This window comes from Marmota flaviventris, chromosome 14 (genome assembly GCF_047511675.1).
Source record: "Marmota flaviventris isolate mMarFla1 chromosome 14, mMarFla1.hap1, whole genome shotgun sequence".
In the NCBI taxonomy this organism is placed as follows: Eukaryota; Metazoa; Chordata; class Mammalia; order Rodentia; family Sciuridae; genus Marmota; species Marmota flaviventris.
In genome coordinates this window covers 75,655,860-75,664,134 of record NC_092511.1, presented here as the reverse complement: position 1 = coordinate 75,664,134, position 8,275 = coordinate 75,655,860, and positions in this window count along the sequence as shown.

The following is an 8,275-nucleotide window of genomic DNA, read 5'->3' as shown; positions in this document are numbered from 1 at the left end:
GGATAGTTTTAGGTTAGGGCTAGGTTTAGGTTTAGTGTTATGGTAAGGGTTAGGTTTAGGTTTAAGGTTGGTGATAGGGTTAGTGTTAGGGTTAGGTTTAGTTTTAGAGTTTGTGTTAGGGTTAGGGTTAATGTTAGTGTTAGGTTTAGGCTTTGTGTTAGGGTCAAGGTTAGGTTTTTGGTTTCAGTTAAGATTAGGGTTAGTTTAGTGTTAGGATTGGGATTTGGGTTAGTGTTATGGTTAGGGTTAGGGTTAGTGTTTCATTTAGGGTTAGGGTTAGGTTTAATGTTAGTGTTAGTGTTAGGGTTAGGGTTAGTATTAAGTTCAGTTTTAGGGTTAGTTTTAGTGACACAGTTAGTGTTAAGTTTAGGATTCATGTTAGTGTTAGGGTTATGGTTAGTTTTAGGGTTAGGGTTAATCTTAGGGTTAGGGTTATTGTAGGTTTAGGGTTAGGGTTAGTCTTAGGGTTAGGGTTATTGTAGGTTTAGGGTTAGGGTTAGATTAGTGAGAGAATTAGGATTAGGGTTCTGGTTAGGTTTCCTGTTAGGGTTATGTTTAGGGTTAGTGTTAGGTTTAGGATTAGGATTAGGTTTACGTTTAGTGTTAGGCTTAGTGTTAGGGTTCATGTTAGGTTTAGGATTAGTGTTATTGATTGGGTTAGGTTTAGGTAATGGTTACATTTAGGGTTAGTGTTAGGTTTAGGTTTAGTGTTAGGATTAGGTTTAGTGTTAGGGTTAATGTTAGTGTTGGGGTTATGGTTAAGTTTAGATATACTCTGAGGTTTAGAGATAGGTTTAGGGTTAGTGTTAGGGTTACGTTTAGTGTTACGGTTAGAGTTAGGTTTAGGTTTAGGTTTAGTGTTAGGGTTAGGGTTAGGGTAAGTTAAGGGTTAGGGTTAAGATTGGGTTAGGTTTAGGTTTATGGTTTGGGTCAGGGTTTGTGTTAGGATTAGGGTTAGGGTTAGAGCTAGGGTTAAAGTTAGATTTAGAATTAGGGTTAGAGTTAGGGTTAGTGTTAGAATTAAAGTTAGAGTAAGGTTTAGAATTAGTGTTAGGGTAAGGGTGAGGGTTAGTGTAAGTTTAAGGGTTACTGTTAGGGTTAGGGTAAGTGTTAGGGTTAGTGTTAGGGTTAGGATTAGGGTTAGTGCTCGGGTTAGGTTTAGGGTAATTTTGAGGGTTAGGCTTAGGTTTAGGTTTAAGGTTAGGTTTAGTGTTAGGGTTTGGTATAGGTTTAGAATGAGGGTTAGTGTTAGGATTAGTTTAGGGTTAGTTTTAGGCTTAGTGTTAGGGTTTATGTTAGGATAATGGTTAGTATTAGTGCTAGTTTTACAGTTCAGATTAGGGTTAGGTTTAGTGTTAGGGTAAGTGTTATGGTTAGGGTTAGGGTTAGTGTTAATGTTAGTGTTAGAGTTATGATAAGGGATAGCTTTAGAGTCAGTGTTAGGATTAGGGATAGTGTTAGGCTTAGTGTTAGGGTTAAGGTTAGGGTTCGTGTTAGGATTAGAGTTAGGGTGAGTGTTATGGTTAGGGTTCGGGTTAGGGTTAGGTTTAGTTTTAGTGGTTGAGTTATAGTTAGGGAGTTAGGGTTATGGATAGTGTTAGGGTTAGGAATAGATATAGGGTAAGTTTTAGCATGAGGTTCAGGGTTAATATTATGGTTAGGGTTAGTGTTAATTTTAGGGTTAGTGCTAGGGTTAGGTTTAGGGATAGGGTTAGTGTTAGGATGAGGGTTAGTTTTAGGGTTAGTGTTAAGTTTATGTTTAGTTTTAGGGTTAGGTTTAGTGTTCCCTTTAGGTTAAGGTTAGTGTTAGTGATAGGGTTAGGGTTCGGGTTAGGGTCAGTGTTTGGGTTAGGATTATTGTTAGGGGTATGGTTGGTGTTAGGGATAGGGGTAATATTAGTGTTAGGGTTAATGTTAGGGTTAGGGTGAGGTTCAGGTTTAGGGTAAGTGTGATGGTTAGGGTTATGGTTACAGATAGAAGTAGTGTTAGGGATGGGGTTATTGTTATGGTTAGTGTTAAATTTGTATTAGGGTGAAGTTTAGGTTTAGGGTTATAGTTATGTTTATGGTTAGGATTCAGGTTAGGGTTAAGTTTAGGGTTAGAGTTAGGGTTCATGCTAAAGTTATGGTTAAGGTTAGAGTTAAGGTTCGTGTTAGAGATATGTTTAGGGTTAGTGTTATGTTTAGTTTAGATTTAGGGTTAGGTTTAGGGTTAGGATTAATGCTTTTGTTAGGATTAGTGTTAGTTTGAGTTCTAGTGTTAGGATTAGGGTTAGGGATAGGGTGAGGTTTAGGGTTAGTATTAGCGTTCAGGTTAGGGTTAGATATAGGGTTAGGGTTTGGGTAAGTGTTAGGTTTAGGGTTAGGGTTAGGGTTAAAGTTAGGGTTACGGTTAAGGTTAGTGTTAGAGTTAAGATTAGTTTTATGTTTGTGTAAGGGTTAGGGTTAGTGTTAGAGTTATGGTTAGGGTTACGGTTGGTGTTAGGGTTAGTATTAGTGTAATGGTTAGGGTTAAGGTTAAAATTAGTGTTAGGGTTAGGGTTAGAATTTGAGTTAGGGTTAGTGTGAGTGGTAGGATAAGGTTTAGGGTTTGGGTTAGTGTTAGGTTTAGGGTTAGGATTAGGGTTGGGGTTAGAGTTAGGATTAGGGTTAGGGATAGTGTTAAGGTTAGTGATACTTTTAGGGTTAGTGTTAGTGTTAGGTTTAGGTTTAGGTTTGGTGTTAGGGTAAGGGTTAGGGTTAGTGTTAGGTTTAGGGTTAGTGCTCAGTTTAGGGTAAGGGTTAGGGTAAGGTTTAGGGTTAGGTTTAGGTTTAAGTTTAAGGTTATGTTTAGTGTTAGGTTTTGGCTTAGGGTTAGCATTAGGGTTAGTGTTAGAGTTAGGTTGGGCTTAGTTTTTAGTTTTGGTGTTAGGGTTTGTGTTAGGGTAAGAGTTACAGTTCGGATTACGTTTTGGGTTAGGGTTAGGGTTATTGTTAGGGTTAGGGTTAGAATTAGAGTTATGGTAAGGGTTAGTTTTAGGGTTAGTGTTAGAGTTAGGGATATAATTAGTGTTAGTGTTATGCTTAGCCTTAGGGTTTGTGTTAGGGTTAGGGTTAGGGTGTGTGTTAGGGTTAGGGATAGGGTTAGGTTTAGGGTTGGGTTAGTTTTAGTGTTTGGGTTAGTGTTAGGTTTAGGGTTATGGATAGTATTAGGTTTAGGGATAGTTTTAGGTTTAATGTTAGGCTTATGTTTAGGGTTAGTGTTATTGATAGGGTTAGGGTTGGGGTTAGGTTTAGTGTTTGGGTTAGGGTTAGTGTTATTGTTAGTGTTAGTGTTAGGTATAGGGTTAAGGTTAGTGTTAGGTTAAGTATTAGGGTTAGGATTATGTTTACAGATAGAGTTAGTGTTAGTGTTAGGTTTAGGGTTAGGGTTAATGTTAGGGTTTGGTTTAGAGTTAGGGTTATGTTTAAGGTTAGGGTTAAGTTTAGGGTTAGTCTTAGGTTTAGTTTTAGGGTTTGTGTTAGGGTGAGGGTTAGGTTTAGGTTTAGGGTTACGGTTATGGTTGAGATTCAGATTAGGGTTAGTGTTGGTGTACAGTTAGGTTTGGGTTAGTGTTAGTGTTATGGTTTGTGTTGGGATTAAATTTAGGGTTAGATTTAGGGTTAAGTTAATTGTTAGTATTATTGTTAGATTTAGGCTAAGGTTAGTTATAGTTTTAGTGTTAGGGTTAGGGTTAGGGTAAGGTTTAGGTTAAGTTTAGGGTTAGGATTAGGTTAGGGTTAGGATTAGGTTAGAGTTAGGATTATGGTTACAGTGAGGATTTGTGTTAGGGTTAGTGTTAATGTTAGGGATAGGGTGAAGTTTAGGGATAGGGTTAGTGTTATGGTTAGGGTCAGGATTTGTGTTAGGGCTAATGTTCATGTTAGGGTTAGGGTTAGGGTTAGTTTTAGTGTTAGAGTTAGGGTTAGGGTTATGTTTAGCAAAAGTGTTAGGGTTAAGGATGTTTAGGCTTAGCAATATTGTTAGTATTAGGTATGTTTAGGGTTACAGTTAGGGTTAGGGTTAGGTTTAGTGTTAGGGTTTGGGTTAACATTAGCTTTAGGGTTAGTGTTAGGGTTTGGATTAAAGTTATTTTTAGGCTTAGTGTTAGGGTTAGTGTTAGTATAAATTTTAGGCTTAAAGTTCTGATTAGGGTTAGGGTTAGGGTTAGTGTTAGGGTTACGGTTAGTGTTAGGGTTAGGGTAAGGGTTTGGTTTAGTGTTAGTGTTAGGGTTAGGGTTAAGGTTAGGGTTAGTGATACAGTTAAGTTTAGGATTCGCGTTAGGGTTATGGTTGGGGTGAATGTTAGGTTTAGGGTTAGGGTTGGGGTTAGGAGTAAGTTTAGTGTTAGTGATTGGGTCAGTGTTATGATTAGGATTATGGATAGTGTTAGGGTTAGGGATGGGTTTAAGATTAATGTTAGGCATAGGGTGAGGGTTAGTGTTATGGTTAGGGTTAGGGTTCGATTCAGGTTTATTGTTAGGTTTAGTTTTAGGGTTAGGATTAGTTTTAGAGTAAGGGTTAGGGTTAGTGTTAGTGTTAACTTTACGGTTAGGTTTAGGGTTAGGAGTAGTGTTACTGTTAGTTTAGAGTTAGAATTAGGGTTAGTGTTGGAGTTCCGTTTATGTTTATGATTAGGGTTAGGGTTAGTGATAGGTTTAGAAATATGTTTTGGGTTAGTGTTAGTGATATGGTAAGGGTTAGGGTTAGTGTTAGCGTTATGGTTAGGATTATTGTTAGATTTAGTGTTAGTGTTAGACATGGGGTTAAGTTTCATGTTAGGGTTAGTGTTAGGGTTAGGATAGGGTTAAGGTTATGTTTACGGTTAAGGTTTGTGTTAGGGTTAGGGTTAGGGTTTATTTAGGATTAGGTTTAGCGTGAGGGTTAAGGTAAGGGTTAGGTTTAGGTTTGGTATTACGGTTTGGGTTAGGGTTAATGTTAGGGTAAGGATAGTGTTAGGTTTAGTGATAGGTATAGAGTTAGTTTTATGGTTAGGGTTATGGTTAGTGTTATGGTTATGGTTAGGGTTAGGGTTAGTGTTAGTGTTAGGTTTAGGGTTATATTTACTGTTAGCCTAAGGGTTAGGTTAGGATTAGTGTTAGGGTTAGGGATAGGATTAGGGATAGATTTAAAGTTAGGGTTGGATTTAGGTTTAGGGTTAGTTTTAGGATTAGTTTTAGGGTTAGGTTTAGGGTTTGCATTAGGGTTAGTGTTAGGGTTATGGTTATGTTTAAATTAGGTTTAGGGTTAGGGTTAGGGTTAGTGTTATATTTAGGGTTAAGATTAAGTATAGTGTTAGGGTTAGCATTAGTGTTAGGTTTAAGGTTAGAGTTAGGGTTAGCATTAGGCTTAGGGTTAGGGTTAGTTTTAGGTTTAGTGTTATGGTTAGGATTAGTGTTAGTGTTAGCTTTATGATTAAAGTTAGGTTTGGTGTTAGCATTAGGGTTATTGTTACGTTTAGGGTTAGGTTTTTTTGTTCAAGTTAGAGTAATGTTTAGGGTTAGATAAGGTTTAGGGTTAGGTTTGTTGTTAGGTTTAGGGTTAGGAAAAGTGTTAGGGTTACGTTATGGTTTAAAGTGAGGTTTGGGGCTAGGGTTAGGCTTAGTGTTAGGGTTAGTGTTAAGGTTTGTGTTAGGGTTAGGGTTACAGTTAGGATTAGGATTAGGATTAGGGTTAGGGTTACAGTTAGGATTAGGGTCAGTGTTAGTGTTAGGGTTAGGTTTAGTGTTGGATTTAGTGTTTGGTTTAGGTTTAGAGTTTGTGTTAAGGTTAGAGTTAGGGTTTAGTGTTAGTGTTAGGGTTATGGTTAGGATTAGGGTTAGTGTTAGGATTAGAGTTAGAGTTTGCATTAGGGTTTGTGTTAGGGTTACAGTTAGTGTTTAGTTTTAGTGTTAGGGTTAGTGTTAATGTTAGGATTAATATTATTTATTGGGTTAGGTTTAGGGTTAGGTTTACATTTAGGGTTAATGTTAGGGTTAGGGTTTTGGTTCATCTTAGGGTTAAGGTTAGGGTTAGTTTTAGTGTTTGGGTTAGGGTTAGTGTTAGGGTTAGTTTTAGGGTTAGATTTAGTGTTATGGTTATAATTTGGGTTAGGGTTAGGTTTAGTGTTGGGTTCAGGAAAGGGTTTAAAGTAAGTGTTAATATTAGGGTTAGGGTTAGGTTTAGTTCAACAAATAGGGATAGAGTTAACAATAAACCTTAACCTAAACTGAACACTTATCCTACCCCTAAACCTAAACCTAGTCCTAATTCTGGATCTAACCCTAAATGTAACCCTATCCCCAAAACTGACCCTGATTCTAACAATGAATCTAGCTTTAAACCTCAAACTAACCCAAAACCTGGACCTAACACTAGACCTAGCCATAACCCTAACCCTAAAACTAGCCCTAAACATACCCCTAGCTCTTACATTACCCATAGTCCTAACCCTAGCCCTAAACCTAACACACAACCTAGGCCAAATTCTAGGCCTAAACTTAGCTCTAAGCATAAAACTCAGCCTAACCCTAACCTTAAATCTAGCCCTAACCTAAGCCTCACCTTAGACCTAACCCTAGCTCAAAGCCAAACTTTACAGTAAACATAACCCTAGCTCTATCCTAACCCTTAACCCTAACCCTAGCCCTAAACCTAACATTAAATCTTGCCTGAAATTTAGCTCTAACCATATCCATTACCCTAACCCTAACCCTTACCCTAATTAAAACCCTATTCCTAACACTAAACCTAAATCTAACCATAAAGGTAAACCTAGACCTAAACCTAACACTCACCCTAGCCGTAACCCTAGCTCAAACACTAACCCTTACTCTAACCTAACCATAACCCTGGCCCTAAACCTAACATTTACCCTAACCCTAAAACTTACCCCGAATGACACCCTAGCCCTATCCCTAAACTTAGTCCTTATCCTAGCCTTAATCCAAACCATATCCTAGCCCTAACCCTAGCTCTAAACCTATCCATGACACTAAACATAACCCTAACCCTAATGATAAACCTAACCCAATTGCTAAATCTAACCCATTCATTACCCTAAACCTTAACTGAAACCTAAACTAAACCCTATCCTTTATACTACCCATAAACCTAACCCTAATGCTAATTTGAGCTCTAATCTTAAACCTTTAGCTAAACCAAATGCTAACCCTGACCCTGACTCTGACCCTAATAATAACCCTAGCCCTAAAGCTGACCTTTAATCTAAACCTAACTCTTAGACTAGACCTATCCATAACCTAATCCTAAAACTATCCTTAACTTTAACTCTAGACCTGATATTAGCCCTAGACCTGGTCCTATCCATAACCCTAAGAGAAACCCTAGCCCTTAACCTAGCCCTAAACCTAGCCTTAATCCTAAACTGAACCATAACCCTGGGCCTAATCCTAATCTAATCCACATCCTAGCCCTAAAGCTAGCTATAACCCCACTCATTCCCCTAAACTTAACCTTAACACGAATGCTAACCCTAACTCTAGCCCAACCCCTTGGTCTAACCCTAACACTAACCCTAGCTTTAATACTAGCTCTAATTTACCCCTAAACCTAACACTAACTTTAGCCCTAATCCTAGCCCTAATTTAGCTCTAACCTTAACACTAACTCTAGCCCTATTTCTAACTCTAATAGAGCTCAAAACCTAACACTAACCCTAGACCTAATCCTAGCCCCAATTTCACCCTAACCCTAGCCCTAACCCTAACCCTAACCCTAAGACTACTACTATGACTAACTCTAATTCTCACCCTAGCCGTATTCCTAGTTCTTATCATATTCATTACCATAATCCTAACCCTAGCCCTAACCCTGGATCTAAACCTAACTCTAAATCTAACCCTACCCTAAGCCTATACCTCAACCTAACACTAGCCCTAACCCTGAGGCTATTCCATACCCTAGCTGTAACTGTAGCCCTAGTCCTAAAACAAAACCAACCTATATGCCTAACCCTTTACCTAAACCAAACTCTAACCTTACACCTAGTACTAACTTTAGCCCTAATTCGAGTTCTAACACTAACCTTAAAACTATCCCTGAATCTGACACTGACTCTAACAATAAAATTTGCTCTAAACCTCTCCCTAACCCTATACCTAACCGTAACACTAGACGAAACCCTAACCCTAACACTAAAATAGCACTAAATGCAACACTAGTTCATACATTAGCCATAGCCCCAACCATAGGCCTAACCAAACCCCAAACCAAGCCCTACTCTGAGCCTTAACCCTAGCTATAATCCTAACCCTA